The sequence below is a fragment of the Columba livia genome, chromosome W (assembly GCF_036013475.1).
Source record: "Columba livia isolate bColLiv1 breed racing homer chromosome W, bColLiv1.pat.W.v2, whole genome shotgun sequence".
Taxonomy (NCBI): domain Eukaryota; kingdom Metazoa; phylum Chordata; class Aves; order Columbiformes; family Columbidae; genus Columba; species Columba livia.
The window spans coordinates 18314742-18333816 of record NC_088641.1 but is presented as its reverse complement, the minus strand read 5'-3'; the positions used below and the strand labels follow the sequence as shown (position 1 = coordinate 18333816).

At 42.2% G+C, this 19075-nt stretch overlaps 1 protein-coding gene across 2 annotated transcripts in view; it reads right to left on the bottom strand.

Annotated features, from left to right (window-relative positions):
• The window catches only part of LOC135577163 (CDC42 small effector protein 2-like), a 145638-nt gene extending 130076 nt beyond the window's left edge, over positions 1–15562 (bottom strand). Inside the window, exon 1 of one of the 2 annotated variants that reach the window (XM_065044990.1) lies at positions 14964–15562. The gene's annotated coding sequence lies outside the window, so the exon portion shown is untranslated. The remainder of the gene's footprint in view (positions 1–14963) is intronic. The other variant, XM_065044991.1, reaches the window with a different exon arrangement.
• Between the last annotated feature and the right edge of the window lie 3513 nt (positions 15563–19075).

Sequence of the window (19075 nt, the reverse complement as noted above, 5' to 3'; positions counted from 1 at the left end):
AAGACATTTGTCTGGACACCGAGCACAATGTTTGCCACTTTGAGGTTCGTCCTGACAATCGAGAAATGGTATTAGTGTATATTGGCAAAGGTTGTGTGTGCTTGAGGACTGCTTGCAACTCTATATTAGTAGATACAGTGATGGTAAATGTTAGAAATCATTCAAATTTTTGTGTTTGTAATTTTGTTAAAATTAATGGATGTGAATTTTCTTATCTCACACCAGTTATATCTCATCAACTTATACAATCTAATTACACACTGATTCAAGAATTACTGCCTACACCTATTGGGATGAATCTTACATTGGTAAAGCAATTGTTGAAACACCAAGACCTGATCAAAATCTTGGAAGAAGTTTGAGTAAATGGACAGAAAACCTTGATAACTGTTCACCACAATGCTGAAGAAATTTACCGTGTGTTAAGAAGAATAGAAAAAGATGCTGAACATAAGTGGTGGAACACGCTTTTCGGGTGGTCACCTACTGCTACAGGCATCCTGAACAAGTTGCGTCACCCCATAGTTGTTCTTTTTGTATTAGTTTTGATAGGTTTTGTTCTGTCCACGGTATTGTATGTTTTAAACTGGAAAATGGTAAAGTGTTTGATGCATTTGACATCTGTGATTAATACCCACAATTTGTTTAGTGTACCTTCCAATGTAGACATCCCTAAATTCATTGATACAAAGTGGATCGCATGATAAATCACTTTTCCTTTCCTTTCCTTTCCTTTTTCTTCCTTCTTACTTTCTGTCTCCTTTTGAGGATTGCGTTGTTGCCACGAGCTCCAGATAGATGATGCTCAGTCACTGGGTGGTGTGAGTCGGTCCGAAGATGGAGCAGTATTTGCCTGAACATCGCAATCAAGAACTTAGAGAACTGATGTCATGACAGAAAGAACGCATGGACAATGACTTGGATACAGATACATCAAATGCAATATTTATGTTTCCTCAATATGAAAAGAATGCTGCTGCCACACCAAACAAGATTTTCTATAAATATAAGCATGAAGACTCAAGTGTTTCTCACATTGCTTAAAACCATTTGTTTACTTGAATCAGAGAAACGCAAGTTTCTTTTTCAAGATCAGCTACAGAAGTTTTCTTGACAGCCAGCACAAGCAGCAATCTTTTTGTTACTTACACAATGAAGCTATAAGGAAAATGGCAGCAGCAACCACTGTAGCTCTTTACATCAGGAAGTATCCTCAGGTTCCTCTAAGATTTTTATGAACTACACTGATGAAGACTGCAAAACAAGCCACAGACAACACAGTGAAATGAATTACAAGGCATAGGTCACGATAGATTTAACATCGGATGCTTCCCAGTTTAAGCTTGGCAAATTGCTTTGCCAACATCACCTAAGACATTCTCCATGGCCTATTGTCTTATTCTATTCTTCTAACAGGTAAACTTAATTATCAGAGTTATTTGTTCTGGCAAGTACTTAATTCCCTACACCACAAGATAAATATACATTAGCTATTCAGAAGGATCATCCTGGTATGGATTTTACTTTAAAACATAAGCATGGTCTGGAACATATTTCACTTCAACACACAAGCATGGTCTCATTTAAACACAGCAGGACTTTATCATTTGCAGGGATCACAGCAATTTGGAGACCCTAAGCAATAATCAGCACAACAGCCTCATTTCCTTTTAGAAACAGTTTCCTGTGGTAAATGACTAAGAAACAGAAAAAGGTTTTAGAAAAATTAAGATAGCCCAAACTAGCATTCTGATTTTGTAAAAGACAAAACTGCACATTTTTGGATTCTGAGAGAAGATGCACTGTTTCCTCAGGTCCTATGGATACTTTTGCCCCTTTCCCCAGTTACCTCAAGCTCCTAGAATTTTGCAGCCACATTTAAAGAAGACACTGCAACTGCTTTCAAGTATATACATTTAGCAAATGTCTTCATGCTGACCTTTACAAATTTCTGATGAGCCTTTCTGCACACTACAGAACTGCTGAAAAATTCCATAATTACTGAAAATTTAGGCTGTAAAATTCAATGAAATCCTCTCTGCTAAAAAAAGGTCTGTGTTACCTTCATATTTCTCTTCTGTTTTTTTGTAAATAATTTAATAACATCATAATATTTCATTTGTATAATCTTTTCCAATTAAAGGTCTGAAGATGAGTCACTAGGGTTTTGCTGGAGGGTACAATCAAGCCTGCCTGTAGAACCAACTTAAGTCAACTCAAATGAAAAGTGAGCAGCAACTACTTTGAGTAAATTGTCAAACAGCTGTAATGTGACAATTCAGTTTACTATGCAATGTTTTCCTAATTGAGATCACGTCCTAATGCCACACAACTGCTTGTTTCCAAATGTACATGGGATTTCTTTGTCAGCAGATTCAAGGAAAGATACACACATTGGTGGGGGGGGGGGGGGGGGGGGGGGTGTCGGGAAACACACACAAAACAACACAAACAAACTCCTTTATCTGGAATACCAATTTTTACCTAAAAGATTAAGGTGTAAGAAACATACATTTAGATCAGTGTCATAGTTGCTCTTTAACATGTTTTTTCATCATGGTTGTTCTTTCATACATTGTTCCTTCACAGTTTCACAGCTGTGTTTCCTTTTGCTTCCTCCTCAAAGTGGCAACTAATATTGCTAAAGTCTGAATGGCCACATCACGTATTGTGGAGGTTTGAGTGGATGCGGTAACTGGCATTGGAATTGACATTGCTACAATGACAGTTGTTTGAAGTTGTAGTGGCCACAGTATCTGTAGTCAGCATTGGTGTGGCTGCGATGCCAGCTGTTGGAGGTGCAACAGCGGCATTAACTGTCATGGGCACTAGCATGGGAATTGGAGTGGCTGCAGTGCATGTCAAGGGGGTTGCAGCAGCTATTGTATCTGTTGTCAGAATTGACGTGGCTGCAGAATCTGTCAAGGGAGTTTGAGTGGCTGCAGTGCACATTGCTGAGGCTTCAATAGCCGCAACACCTGTCGCAGAAGTTAGAATAGCTACAATCCTCCTAAATAGTTTTACCACCAGCAAATACTAACACACATTCCAGAGACCCAGTAATACCAACAAGCTTCACTCAATCACCCAGGGATATTCAAGAGAAGTGATTGTGCCACTGTACTCGGCACTGGTGAGGCCCCACCTTGAATACTGTGTTCAGTTTTGGGCCCCTCATCATAAGAAGGACACTGAGGTACTAGAGAGAGTGCAGAGGAGAGCAACTAAGTTGGTGAGGGGCCTGAAGCACAAGTCTTATGAAGAACGGTTGAGGGAGCTGGGGCTGTTTAGCCTGAAGAAAAGGAGGCTGAGGGGAGACCTTATTGCTGTTTACAATTACCTGAAAGGAGGTTGTAGCACGGAGGGTGTTGGTCTTCTCTCACAAATAGCAAATGATAGGACAAGAGGAAATGGCCTCAAGTTGCACCAGGAGAGGGTTAGACTGGATATTAGGAAAAAAATTCTTCACGGAAAGGGTTGTCAGTTATTGGAAGAGGCTGCCCAGGGCAATGGTGGAGTTTAAAAGGGGAGGGGTTTAAAAGGTGTTTAGATGAGGTTCTTAGGGACACAGTTTAGTGCTAGATTTAGGTTAGGTTATGGTTGGACTCGATGATCCTGAGGGTTTCTTCCAACTGAAATGATTCTATGATTCAAAATTCCCAAAAGCATCTGTAATTTGCCCTAATGAAAAAGGCAAAGAGTAGTTGAATAGCTCTCCTAAAAGATCACTTCTGCAACTGAAAAAACAAAAGGTACAGTTCTCTTTAATTTCTTTTGCTTCTACCAGGGGGCTCTAAAAATACATACTTCCGAATATGACAACAATTAATAGAAATACACCATCAGCTTATCTATAACTATACAGAGCAATGCAACACAACCCAGCATCAAAGCTATTATACCAACTTTATCCCAACTTCCAGAGACGATGTTCTGCACATAAACACTAACAAGAAGCATCGACCCCAAAAAAGGCATCATTGACTAAAACCAAGGGAGCAAATAATACAAATAAAACTGGATTTGCAACAACATCCTTCAAATCAAGATAACTGCAATCTGCTTTATCATCATCATATGACCCATGAAGCACACAGATCTATCTTTTTCTCACCCCTCTGAAACTTCCAAAGAAAAAGCTGATACTCTCTCAAGTGTGTTTTCTAAGGTCTCCTCCCACCAGAGGATTAGAACTCTGACCACTAAAATCAGGAATCTGATGTTCTCTCACTTGCACTACCTGGGAAGCTGTTCAGGCAAACTGTCAGAGACCACTCTTAGCCCTTCTCACTTGCCCCACACTATATAGGCACCAATAAACCTGTCACCGTTTACTGCAGGGTGACAATAAACCGTGGTAGATGCTCTCTATTAACCCCCTGCCCCCCACTAGGAAAGGTAATAGGAGGAAAAGGGAGAAAGACTTACAAGTTGGAAAAATTAAAAATGCTTTACTAATGCTACGAATAAATAGAGAAAATAATACAAAACATACAAAACCAATCTTGAATTTCCCAGTGTAGTGCAAAGGCCTGCAGTGGAACTGGCATTGCTCCAGCAGCTGCAGAGCTGATACCCAGAAGTCCTAGGCTGGACTCTGCAGTAAACCAGAACTGGATTCAGGGATGCAGAGTCTGGAACGATGCCTCAGATCACAGTCACGACAGGCAGAGTCCTCTTCAGATGCCAGCCATGGTCAAAGAGAGCGAGACCCTCATGATCTCCCAATTTTATAGGGTGTATGACATGAATGGGATAGAATACTTAGTTGGTCAATTTTGCTCACCTGTTCTGTCCACCCCTCCTTGCAAATACACCCCTCTCATGTACGGAATGTGCAAAATTATCAGTAACCTTGGCTGCCATAGCAATAAGTCTAAACCTGGGGTTCTTCTGGATACCATTGTTACCATTATCAAAAAAAAAAAAAAAAAAAAAAAAAAAAAAAAAAAAAAAAAACACAAACCACCACCCAAACAATAAATTAGTAACTCATCCCATCTACAATCAAACTCCAAATCAAACTCCATTAAATCTTGCTCAAGCAATTTAAGATGTTGCTGTTCCAGCTTTCCACTCCGCTCCTGTGCATGACATCATTGCATCTGTAAGCAGAGCCTGCAGAAGGGAATGTGCTCCTGACTTTGCTGCCCCAGGTCAGCATATTAGTCAAACTAAAGAACATCCAGGAATCATAAGATCTGCTACTATGGGCTCTGACTTACCATCAGATTGTAGCATAGATGTTAGAGACTGCATATAAGAGGTAAGAGAACAGAAGAAAAACCAAGAAATTTGGTAAATATCTTGCCAAAAAATGGGTACTGCATTTGTCAAAATGCTGGAAAACGGAACTGAAATAACCAATCTTTTCATGTCACCTTTCTTCAGTAACTAGATAAACATGATACAGTAACAGCACCTTCACTTGCAACGTATACTTGCTTCCTATATGGATTTGATTTCCCCTGTTTCTCCTAAGAAAGCAGGAGTGATATGTTCAGTGCGAAGGCCAGATATCACTGCTGTCCTTTCACACACAATAAGCAGTTACTTCCCCAAAGTCCTCTTTGTCTGCCACTCAGTCATAGATCATTTTGTGTAAGGTATTCATTTTTCAGTCTCAAACACCCCTTCTCTTCCAAATAAGCAGTGAGAACTGTGGTTGCTGAATCACTTTCCACAGCAGTCACATCAGTAGTGTTACCCCCAACTCATTCAGTACCTCCCATGCAAATAGATCAGATTGCCACACCTTACAAATCAAACATTTATGGTTAATTTTTCTAGAAAACATTTGTTACAATAAGTATAACTCCTTCAGAAGCACTAATACAAGTCTCTTAAATAGTCTTGCAAATTTTTACAATAAATTAGTTTCTGAAATGCACTGAAATGTGCATGCATACCACAAAAATCAGTTCCAACTGAATTCCTCCATATTATTTGAACTGGTGACAATGAATTATGTACTGTATCAAACAGCACTATGAATGCTTCAGCAAATACACTCTCAAGTGAAGACTCTGAATTTGAAAAAAAAAAAAAAATTAAGTATTTTTACTGGTTTTTATGAGAACATACTTACAGTGTTATATTCAGTACCAGAAATTAGGATATAGTTAAATGTAACAACAATAAAGACCCTGCCAAGTCTTAAGTCACTGATTTATCTGTTTATTTTAAAAAATAAATAAATAAAAATTAAATGGGGATTTCAGTTCAAGTGTTATAATTCCAAAAATAAACCTAGGAACAAAACCAGATACATATGTTCTTCTATACTTCCTTTAATTTCTAAATACCATGCTACCAGTTTCATTTGATCATCTCCAAATGTGTAGATTCTCTCTTTTGGAAAGCTGACCTAATTCTTCTCCCCAAGACCTTGTTGCTAGGGTTACAGCTGCATGGCCAACTCCTGTTGAAACACAAGTCTTTGGAGAGGGACATAAATAGTTCAATTATCTTTTTCATCAGAGCACATATAGTGAGAATAGAGCATTCCCACACACACCCACCAGAAAGTACTTCAACAATACCAGCCACTCAGTCATGACTTTTTACATATGAACAGTTGCACAGGGAATCCTGTGGCCTTACAAAATTGCATGCAATTATCATAGGTCGTTCCAAGACAAAGAAGGTGTCTATCCACCATCCAGTCTCTTGCAGCATTTGGAGCCTTATGACAGAAGCTTCTCAAAACATAAGTGCCAAGTACCCAACTTCCCTCAAAGCCTGCCAGATTTCTGAGAAGCAGGCTATGCAGTGTAAGGGTATGTGGAAGGAGAGTGTCTGCTCCTTTAAGGGTATCTGGTCAAGAGCCTTTTAAATGCAAAAAGGGATAATAAAAAAAGGGGGAAAGCATAAACAAGAACATACAGAAACACCATGACAGACAAATGGTAAGGGAAGGCAGTGCCAAGAACCAAACTGTAAGGAGCCATTGAAGGAAGAATGTTGTTTTTACAACTGGGGACCTGGTGCCTGACCCCAGAGGAGGGGGGGGACTGAGAGACATCTGACTATCAATCTTGAATGTAAAACAAAGTCTCTTCGAACTAATCTCAGAATGCAAACTGATTCATGTGTTTAACAAGTTAAGCTGGGGGAAGGGTAGCCAGAGAACCAGGAATCCATACTTTAAGTAGAAATAAATCAACAAGGGGAGGGAGTTGTTAGAATTAGATTCATGAGATAGGTAAACTGAGGCAGGTGTCAGGTAGTCTGTAAACCCTGCAGTACCCAACCAATGGGGAAGAGAGGAGGGAATTTGCAGATAGGATTAGGGCAATATAAGCAGGGGCTTTTTGCCCTATTCTGAGTGCTTACCATTAGGTAGGACACCCAGTTTTGCAAAATCGTTAATAAAATATGCTTTGCTAAGAGATCCTGCCTGAGCCTATTGGCAGGATGATCGTTTCCTATAAAACCTGGTCAGTCACACTAATCGATAAGGGTATGTGGTAATGTTTATTTCAGTAAATTATCTAGAGAACCTTGTTAAACGGGATACTAAGGAAAAGGGAAAATCCAGAAACAAAATATACAGAATACACAAATCTAACAGGCTAACAAAATGGAGACAAAGACAAGAAACAAACCTCGTAAATCACTAATTGATGGGCTATCAAGTAACCGAAAGCAAACCAAGACTTTGCAACTGATAAGGATGTAAATGTGAGGGTCCAGGATGGGGGGAGTGGATGGACCTATGCAAACTGATGAGGGAACGTGCAGGGGAAGAGGGACTAGGGAGGAACGAAGGAGGAATAGAAGGAAAGGGGTATAAAAGGGATTGGTCACATGTAAAATAAGGTCAGTCAGTATGCTTGTCTGTCCTATCTTCTTATATTTCTTATTAAATCCTTTCTTTACTCTCTCCCTGCGTAATCTCACTCTCTGTCCTGTGTGTGTGTGCTGCAAGGACTAAGTGTCAGCTACTGGAGGGACCAGCTCGAAGGGATATGGGGCCAGCAACTGAAATCAGACTGGGGGCACAGCAGCCTCAAGCCTGTTGTGTCAATTACTGGAGCAATCCTAGCATCAGTAGTTGGATGCAAGCACTAAACAATTTGTTTAAAGGACTATTAACACTCCCCCCAGCCTCTCCCAGAAAACAGGATGTCAGCATTGAAGCAGTCTCTGGACATTCTTCTTCAGCATTCTAATTGCAGATGGCACTTTGTCCTGAGCATTACACATCACATACACTTGGGGCATTTTTTGTGGACGTGATTATTCATGGTAGTAGAAGCCAAAATTACTCTTGGGCTTCCCAAATTTTTGTGGCTTGATTACAAAATGGCAGACTTTTTTTCCTTCACAAAAAATAAATGTAAGACACAAAAAAATGATTGCAAAGAACACTGTGGGGAAAAAGAGCAGAAAATGTACAGTTTTTTTTCAGGATGTCGTGTTTCACACTATACATAATCTTAGCCAATTTAAGAGAAAGATTGTGGCATATGACCCTACATTCATAAAGAAAAAGCAGAACTTTCCCATCCATTAGAGATACTTATAATATCACGACAAAGTACATTCTATAGCTACTTAAGAAGTCTAAATATAAAAATGGAAGATCTCTCGGACTGTATATATTCAATATTTCAGACTACATTAACTGAACATGATGCAGATGTATTTTTAATTACACTTCTGTACTGGGTTGGTCAAGATGGGGTTAATTTCTACACTGCCAGGACATCATCCTCACCTCCATCCCTAGAAAGGGGATGAAACAGCTCATTCTGGATGTCATCTCCAAGCACCTGGAGGAAAAGAAGGTTATCAGGAGTAGTCAGCATGGGTTCACCAAAGAGAAATCATGTTTGATCAACCTGATAGCCATCTACGATGGCATGACTGGCTGGGTAGACGAGGGGAGAGCAGTGAATGTTGTCTACCTTGACTTCAGCAAGGCTTTTGACACCATCTCTCTCAACCTCCTCATAGGCAAGCTCAGGAAGGGCGGACTGGATGAATGCAGGGCAAGATGGATCATGAACTGGCTGGATAGCAGAGCTCAGATGGTTGTGACCAACAATGCAGAGTCTGGTTGTAGGCCTGTAGTTAGTGGGATTCCCCAGGGGTCAGTGTTAGGCTCAGTCCTGTTCAACCTGTTCATCAACAACCTGGATGAAGAGACTGAGTACACCCTCAGCAAGTTTGCTGATTATACCAAACTGGGAGGAAGGGCTGACACACCAGAAGGCTGTGCTGCCATTCAGTGAGACCTGGACAGGCTGGAGGACTGGGCAGAGAAGAACCTAATTAAGTTTAACAAGGGCAAATGTAGGGTCCTGCACCTGGGGAGGAATAACCCCAGGTACCAGTACAGGTTAGGGATTGACCTACTGGAAAGCAGCACTGCAGAGAAGGACTTGGAAGTTCTGGTCAACAACAGGTTAACCATGAGTCAAAAATGTGCTCTTGTGGCCAAGAAGGCCAACAGTATCCTGGGGTGTATTAAGAAGAGTGTGACCAGCAGGTCGAGGGAGGTTATCTTCCCCGTCTGCTCTGCCCTGGTGAGGCCACATCTGGAGTACTGTATCCATTTCTGGGCTCCCCAGTTTAAGAAGGACAAGGAACTACTGGAGGGAGTCCAGCAGAGGGCTACCAAGATGATTAGGGGCCTAGAGCCCCTTTCTTATGAGGAGAGACTGAGAAAGCTGGGTCTATTCCACCTGGAGAAGAGAAGGCTGAGAGGAGATCTCATCAATGTTTATAAATATCTCAAGGGTGGATGTCAAGAGGATGGGACCAGACTCCTTTCAGTGGTGCCCAATGATAGGATGAGAGGCAATGGCCACAGACTGAAACATAGGAGGTTCCACCTGAATATGAGGAAAAGCTTCTTTACTTTGAAGGTGACAGAACACTGGAACAGGTTGCCTGGAGAGGTTGTGGAGTCTCCTTCTCTGGTCATATTCAAGACCTGCCTGGACATATTCCTGTGTAACCTACTCTAGGTGCAGCTGCTTTAGCAGGTGGCTTGGACTAGATGATCTCCAGAGGTCCCTTCCAACCCCAACCATTCTGTGATTCTGTGATCCAGAAACAAACAACCATGAACACAATCTGCTAACATCTTAGGCTAACGCTTCTGGCAGTAAGACTATTGCAGAAATATGAGAGAAGCTTTCAGTACCAGAAGTGAACAGAATAAGGGTTTCCTCAATAAACTCAACTTGTTTGTTGGTCTAAAAGCATTTATCTCCAGAAGAGAGAGAAAAAAGTTTTTCCACCTTCCTTCCCCCCACCCCCAGTACTCTAGACCTTTAGTGAATGCAGTGATATGTAGTGATACTAGAATGGAAAAGTGTAATGGTTTTGGCTAGGACAGAGTTCATTTTCTTCATAGCAGTATATAGTGATATGTTTTGCATTTGTTACCAAAACAGTGTTGATAACACCCATGTTTTAGCTATTGCTGAACAGTGCTTACACAGCATCAAGGCCTTCTTTCTTTCTCACGCTACCCCACCAGTGAGTAGGCTGTGGGTACACAAGAAGTTAGGAGGGAACACAGCTGGGACAGCTGACCTCAAATGACCAAAGGGATATTAGACACCATATGACATCATGCTCAACAATAAAAAGCCGAGGGAAAGAAGGAGGAAAGGGGGAAGTTTGGAGTTACGGCATTTGTCTTCCCAAGTAAATGTTACATGTGATGAAGCTCTGCTTTCCTGGAAACAGCTAACTATCTTCTGCCTGTCAATGGGAAGCAGCAAAAGAATTCCTTAAAATTTGCTTTGTCTGTACATGCAGCTTTTGCTTAACCATTAAGCTGTCTATCTCAACCCATGAGTTTTCACACTTTTACCCTTTCCATTCTCTTCCCCATCCCACTACAGGCAGAGTGAGCAAGCAGCTGTGTGGTGCTTAGCTGCCTACTGGGGCTAATGTACAACAAAAACTTAGGAAAAAAACCTATTTTTATCTTTTTTTCAGATTGTTCCAAGTTTGCTGTCATTAGTTGGGAAGAACATTTTTCAATATTTCATAAGACTAGATGAGGAATATAGTAACTGTAATGTAGAACCACCTTCACATGACTAAGCACATCCACCCACCATGTGGTCAAATTATATGACAAGAAACAGCTATACTTTGGCTACCCGAAGAGGGAAGCTCAACTACACAATTACAAGGGGGCAGGGGAGGGAAAAGTTGCAGGGTTCTCCACCAAGAGGCAGCAGGGAATTGCCTAGATGCATTGTCCTGCACCACTGTCTCACAGACTGTCAGTTTCAACCACCAAATATTTGAGGTAAGTAAAGAAAGATACCAGGGCCTCCCTTTAAAAAAAAAAAAAAAAAAAAAAAAAGAGAGGGAGAGAGAGAAAGAGGAAGACTGAAAGGCTGAGAGAGTTGAGGTTGTTCAGCCTGGAGAAGAGAAGGTTCCAGGGAGGCCTCATTGCAGCCTTTCAATACTTAAAGGGGGCTTATAAGAAAGATGGAGACTTTTTACCAGGGCCTGTGACAGGACAAGGAGTAACAATTTTAAACTGAAAGACGGTAGATTTAGATTGAAAATAAGGAAGAAGTTCTTTACAATGAGGGTGGTGAGATGCTGGAACAGGTTGCCCAGAGAAGTTGTGGATCTACCATAGCTGGAAGTGTTCAAGGTCAGGTTGAGCAGAGCTTTGAATCATTCTACAGTTCTAGGACAGCAGCCCTGATTCCCCCTGCATAGCTGGGGGGAGAGGGGGGGCAAGCAGGGAGTCGATCAGTTGAGCCTAGGGAAAGGGGGTGGGCAGGGGGAAGTGTTATTTTCCTTCTTTTTCTCCCCCCAATTGGCAACCAATTAAATTAATTTTCCCCAAGTCTATTTTGCCTGTGACTGTAACTGATAAGTGATTCTTTGTCTTAACCCAGGAGCTTTTTCATCCTTTTTTCTCCCCCATCCTGGGGAGTATGAATATCTGGGTGAGCCTCTGGCAGCTAGCCATCCACCACAACCCCATATGCACCAGCTTTGGGGGGGTCAAAAGGTCTGGTATATAGACTTCACAACCTCTTAAAGGTTTGCTCAACTTAACAGGTATTACACTAAGTGCTCCTCAGTGGGCAATGAATTATAGCAAAAAATGCTGATTAACATTATTTCATCACCACAAACCATTACACCTTCTAGAGATGTAAAACATAGTTAATTACACTTCCTTGTTAGGGAGAAAAAAAAAAAAAAAAAAAAAGACAAAAAAAAGACACCTTTAACATTTCTTATTTACTGTGACACCTCTATATGACCTGATCTGATTTCTTGTCACTACTCTATGAGTAATGATTTAATCAGTGCACTCAATGCTCTGATACCTAGGAAAAAAAAAAAAAAAAAAGCAACAAAAAATGTAGGAAGTCACTCAGAACACACACCCCCCGAATTTTCCTCCTTCCAGTTTCTAAAGCAACTCAACTGTTCTTGGACAGAAGTAACTATGAAAGGATGTTCAAAACATCTCCATCTCATTTCTCTCCTGTAAAAAGCCACCTCCTCCACAAGCTTTGCTCAAACTGCTACACTGCAAACCACCACAGAGCTGACACAGCCAGAATTACTAGCATGCTTCAAAATAATTTATTTTGCCTTGTTATATGATAGTTTGTCACTAAACCATTTGAAACACCCTTTAAATCAAAGATAACATACAATACAGCTGCAACATTTCTGGACTACAAACTACAGCTTCAGTGTTCTTCATTCAGCTGGTGTGAATTAAAATATTTCACAGATCATATGCTACTTTTTTATATGTCTGATATATGTATCTTTGGTATACAGTTACATAAACTTCACCAGGAAGTACCTTCAATATAGCATAATTGATTTTTTGCTTGGAAAGGAGACCACTCTTTTTCAAAGTGGAAAGCATGTAGAAAACAATCACCCATTAGCCAAAAAAAAAAAAAAAAAAGTTAGTTATCCAGGCAAGTATGTACATATTATAGCTTCTTACCCAACCTAATAGGGTAAACTAAATTTGAGAGGACAATGTAAATATTCACACACAAATTTATGCCCATGCATGGTGGGTTGACCTTGGCTGGATACCAGGTGCCCGCTAAGCTGCTCTCTCACTGCCCCTCCTCAGCAGGACAGGGGAAATAAAATAAAGTAAAATTAAAAAGCTCATTGGTCGAGATAAGAACAGGGAAATCACTCACACATTACCATCATGGACAAAACAGACTTGACTTGGGGAAGATTCATTTAATTTATTGCCAATTAATTGTAAGAGAGTAGGATAGTGAGAAATAAAGCTAAAACACACCTTCCCTCCACCCTTCCCTTCTCCAGCATGAGTCCTTCATGGGTCCTTCATGAACCACTACAGCATGGGGTCCTTTCCATGGCGTACAGTCCTTCAGGAATGGACTGCTCCAGAGTGGGATCTCCCATGGGGTCACAGGTCCTGCCAGGAAGCCTGTTCCTGCACAGGCTCCTTTTCATGGGCTGCAGTTCCTGCCAGGAGTCTGCTCCAGTGTGGGCTCTCCATCCACCTGCTCTGGCATGGGGTCCTCCACAGGCTGCAGGGGAATCTCTGCTCTAGCATCTGGAGTAGCTCCTCCCCCTCCTTCTTCAGCATTTTTTACTCTTTCTTAAATGTTATCATAGAAACACTACCTAAGTTGCTGATCGGCTCAGCTTTGGCCAGTGGTGGGTCCATTTTTGAGCTGGCTTAAACTGTCTCTGTCTGAGATGGGGGCAGCTCCAAATGCATTCCCACAGAAACCACCCCTGCAGCCCCACCCCCACTACCCAAACATTGCCATGTAAACCAAATACTAGAATTTATACACAGAAAAGAACCTCATTGCTTATTTGAATTGCTACTTAATTCATTAATATTCATAAGCATTTGCAAGATAATTTTCTGTAATTTCATCTTCAATATTCCCTTTCTCCCCTCAAAAAAACACATCAATCATTACAATTTTGAAAGACACATTAAAATAAATGAATTACTGTTGTATCTATGTTTTGACAAAGTGAAAAATGGAACTTTCAGAAACAGATCCACATCTCCACTGAGCTAATATTAATCAGATGACTTAAGTAAATATCAGTAACTCCCTTCCAACTTAGGACATTCTATGATTCTATGCCTTGAGTGCAAAAAGAACAAATTCTAACCCAAATGACTTCTTTCAACTGTAATACTAATGTTTCATTATATTTACAAGAGTTCCTTATACACTGATTCAGGTTGGAAAAAAAAAAAAAAAAAAAACAAACAAAACCCACACCTCAGTCCTTGCATGATAAATAAGATCCTTCACATACACAGAAAAGAAATAAAACTAGAGCAACCTCCCCAACTTTACAAACATATTTAGTTTTAGGATTTGTTTGTTTTTTTTTTTTAAGCAGTTATCACAGGACAGGAAGGATATTTGGAAGGAGTGTGAGAAAGGTCTGTTCAGGGTTTTGTTTCAATTGCTTGTAAAAAGTTTTTCATTTTGAAAACAAAAAAAGTAAAAATAAAAATTACTCCATTCATCCAAGTTCAAAAACAAGATCAGAAGACTTATGATTTATTGCACATCTGACTTCAGAGTTAGAAGTTTCAAAAACTGATGTGCCTATGAAATATTTATAATTTTGATAAAAAGCATAAAATTGCATATAATACATAACAGACTAAAAATTAAATGCTTAACCAAGACAAGCCCCACATTTCAAGCCACCATGTTAAAATAAGAGTTTAGCTCTTCAGATACAAAATTCGTTTATCACTGTTACATCCCCAGTGGCATTTAGACACTTGGTTTAATGGGTAGCTTCAAGGATTTTCTTCTTCAGAGTGACGTTCTGCATGTCACACCGTTGTACAATAAGCTATACCATTATTTTAAAATGGGGGGGGGAGGGGGCAAGTCGCGGTAAAAGACACTGGTTACTCTGACTGGGCCGCCAGGGAACCCAAATCCTTGTCCCACGTCACTTACCGCTGTCCGCAGTGGCAGTCTCTCCTCGTCTACCTCTCCTCAGCACCTTCTTCCCCTCCTTTCGGGAGTCCCGTGCCCCTTCCTCACGACGTTGGGGAGGGGTAGAAGAGAATGAAGACGAAATCAATGGAGGAGGCTGGTGATGGCCGAGTAGTCACACGCAACAGGCAGGAGCGGCATTAGCCTCTCTCTTCGCCCTTCCGGCCGACTCCCCTGCCGCAGCTGAGCGCCGAACACTGCCTGCTGCCACCGCCGAAGCGCCTTCACTCCGTGGCGCAGCGAGCCCGGCCGAAAGGGTCTGGGGTAGGGAGGAGGTAAAAATGGCGACCTCAGTGGCGCTAGTGCAACGGTGGAAACAGATCCACCAGGCCGGCTCGCTCCACGCTACCGGCTGGGCTCAGCACGACGAGAAAGACATAGAACAAAGGAGACCAAGCAGCAACTAGAAGAGTTGCTCCAGCCTGTCAGCCCTTATAAATAATCCGCTCCTCCCCTGCCGCACTTTCAAACAGCCGCCAAACATAGCCGCGACTCCAGCGGCTGGAGAGGCAGTCGGCACTGCTGGGGAACTGCAGGAGCCCTGCTGGCGGCGACGGGACGGGGCGGGGCGGGGCGGAGCGGCCACAAGGTCTGCGGGCCTCACGACCGAGCAAAGAATCATAGAACAGTTTGGGTTGGAAGGAACCTTCAAAGGTCACCTAGTCCAACCCCCCTACAATGAGCAGGGACATTGTCAACTAGATCAGGTTGCTCAGAGCCACGTCCAGCCGGGCCTTGAATGTTTCCAGTGATGGAGCATCTACCACCTCTCTAGGCAACCCGTTCCAGTATTTTACCACCCTCATTGTAAAAAAATTCCTTCTCATGTCTAGCCTGAATCTCCCCTTCTTTAGTTTAAAATCGTTACGCTTCGTCTTATTGTAACAGGCCCTGCTAAAAAGTCTGTCCCCATCTTTCTTATAAGCCCCTTTTAAATACTGAAAGGCTGCAATAAGGTTTCTCTGGAGCCTTCTCTTCTCCAGGCTGAACAACCCCAACTCTCTCAACCTGTCCTCACAGGAGAGGTGTTCCAGACCTCTGATCATCTTGGTGGCCCTCCTCTGGACTCTCTCCAACAGGTCCATGTCTTTCCTGCAATGAGGGCTCCAGAACCAAATGCAATACTCCAGGTGGGGTCTCACCAGAGCAGAGGGGCAGAATCACCTCCTCGACCTGCTGGCCACACTCCTTTTGATGCAGTCCAAGATATGATTTGCCTTCTGGGCTGCAAGTACACATTGCTGGCTCATGTCCAATCTTTCATCCACCAGTACCCCCAAGTCCTTCTCTGCAGAGCCACTCTCAATCCCTTCATCCACCAGCCTATATTGATACTGGGGGTTGCCCTGACCCAGGTGCAGGACCTTGCACTTGGCCTTGTTGAACCTCATGAGGTTCACATGGGCCCACTTCTCAAGCCTGACCAGGTCCCTCTGGATGGCATCGTGTCCCTCAAGCATGTCAAATGCACCACTCAGCTTGGTGTCATCTGCAAGCTTGCTGAGGCTGTACTCCATCCCACTGTCTATGTCATTGATGAAGATATTAAACAGTACTGGTCCCAAAACGGACCCCTGAGGGACACCACTTGCCACTGGTGTCCATCCAGACATTGTAAGATAACACCCTGGGACAGAGTTAATGTTTTTAATTGCTCTGGTCTTAGAGCCAAGCACTTCTGAGTGCTCTGCACACAGGTGTGAGGCAGCTAGTAAGGGGGGCATAGATGGGGCAGACCTTGGCTGTCATCCAGACTGATCAATAAGAATATTCCATGCCATTAGCATCATGATTCATATTTAAGGAGAGTCGGGATCTTACAGCTAGCTTTTTTTTCAGAGCCGGGATGGAGACCTGTTCAGGAGAGTTCTGTTCAGGACTTTCTTTGGTTTGGCCTTTGGCCATCCTGCCATTTTGCAGAGGCCTCTGGGCTTTTCTGCTCTTTTCTGTCTTCTCTCTCTGGGATCGGCTATTTGGGACCAGGGTGGTACTTTCTGGGACTGGCTGCTTGGTGCGGACGAAGTTAATGAGGAATTGCATTCAGTATCTTTTATTTTATATTGTATTTTCCATTTTAAATATATTAGTAGTAGTAGAAGTAGTATATTAGTGTTATTTTGTTATTTTATTAAACTGTTTATCTCAGTCCACAAGTTTCTCCCTTCCCTTTTGATTTTCTCCCCTCTCTGCAGGTGGGAGGGGGAGAGTGAGCAAGCGGCTATCGTGGTTATATTGCTAGCTTGGGTTAAACCATGACAGTGCCATTGCCCACTACTCTCTGGGTGCAACCATCCAGACAGTTCCTCATCCACCAAACATCAAATCCATACCTCTCCAATTTAGAGAGAAGGATGTTGTTGGGGACTGTGTCAAAGGCTTTACAGAAGTCCAGATAGATGACATTCGTAGCCCTTCCTTTGTCCACTGATGTAGTTACACCATTGTAGAAGGCCACTAGGTTGGTCAGGCAGGACTTGCCCTTGGTGAAGCCATGCTGACTGTCTCGAATCCTGTAGGGCTGATTGGTTACAGTATTTGCATGCAAGTCATATAACACTATTCTTAGTATGCATGCTCAGTGAGTAGTGGGCTTCTCCTGGAGGGGTATAGCCTTCAACAAGGAATTGTGGTTTTGTATTAAAATGATATTATAATGAGCATGGTTTACTTTAGGTTAAGCATGTCCACAAAATTTGGTGATAATCACTAGGTACTCAATCAATTGTTCATGGTTGACTGCTCAATTCTGGGATGGGTTGTGTTGTACAATTAGAAGTTAATTGCTGCTAGACATCTCTTTAGTATTTGTGTGAACCAACACAGGCAGGTAGCCTGAGGCAGTGTATACATATTGCCACCCCCTAGATGGGGGTAGGGGGCCAATATAATCAACCTGACAGGTATTCAAGGCCCACTGACCCCATTTTATCTTTCCCCATGGCCTACATAATGCCCTTAAATGTAACTGTGTATAAGAAGCACAATGACGTGCGCATGTTTTATAAGTATATAACAGCAAAGGGGTTTGATTGTAAGCCATGTCCCATGCGTGTGCAGTATAAGCTGATCCATGTCCACAAGCTATATGCACATTTAGAGCTTGAGCGTGCAGCTTGGCAGAGGTCATATTATTGACTTCCTTACTGGTCTGTGACTCAAGTGAATCAACTTTATTGTGCTCTTCTATTAACCCTTCACAAGGGGAATCCTCCTCCACAGAAGATGTAGGGATAAAAGTTCTCCAGTGCCCTAAAAATCCCCAAAAGGCATGAAATTTTTTTACTGCAGCTGGTACAGAAAACTGCTGGACTGTGTGCTGTACCTTATCTGGTGTTTCTCTAAGCTGTCCATGCCAAACTATTCCTAAAAATAGTACAGTAGCACTAGGGCCCTGTGTTTTAGTCAGATTAATTGCCCAGCCTTGGTCCTGTAAATGCACCTTCAGAAACTCGTCAGCTGCTTCATTTTCTTGTTGTGACACTGCCATAATCAACAGATCATCAATACAATGGCAATCAGTAATGGTACCTGACCATAGTGCTATATCAGCTACTGTCATTTGGTGGCAAACGGAGGAACTGTGTTTGTATCTCTGAGACAATTCTCGGCAAGTATATTGCTTTTGTTGCCAGGTAAAGGCAAACTGCTCTTGCATTGAGGTGGCAGGCGGGGTGGAGGGTAGGTGCAGTGTTGGTGGTGGGGCTGGGGCTGATTAGCTTTTTTGCATAAGCATTAACTTTTGAAAGCGGCAAAACATTTCTGATGGTGTGATCCCACCTATTTCTAATCATGGGATACCAGCTTGTACAAAATCATTCCACATTTATGTTCGCATCACCTGTGCTGTAACTCCTTTCAATTTTGCCAGCTTTCCTTTATGCACCACCCAAACAGAGGATTCTGAAACTACAGCCCAAATTTCCCTCAAGGTATTTGCTAGAGTGCTTGCATTACCCGTAGCATTTGTCACCACTGGCAGAATCATGGGTTTTAGTGAGGCAAGCGCTCTTTTCAAAAGCTGCATTTTAATACTTCTTGTCACTGCTACCCCATCCAGATCAGACCCCATAATC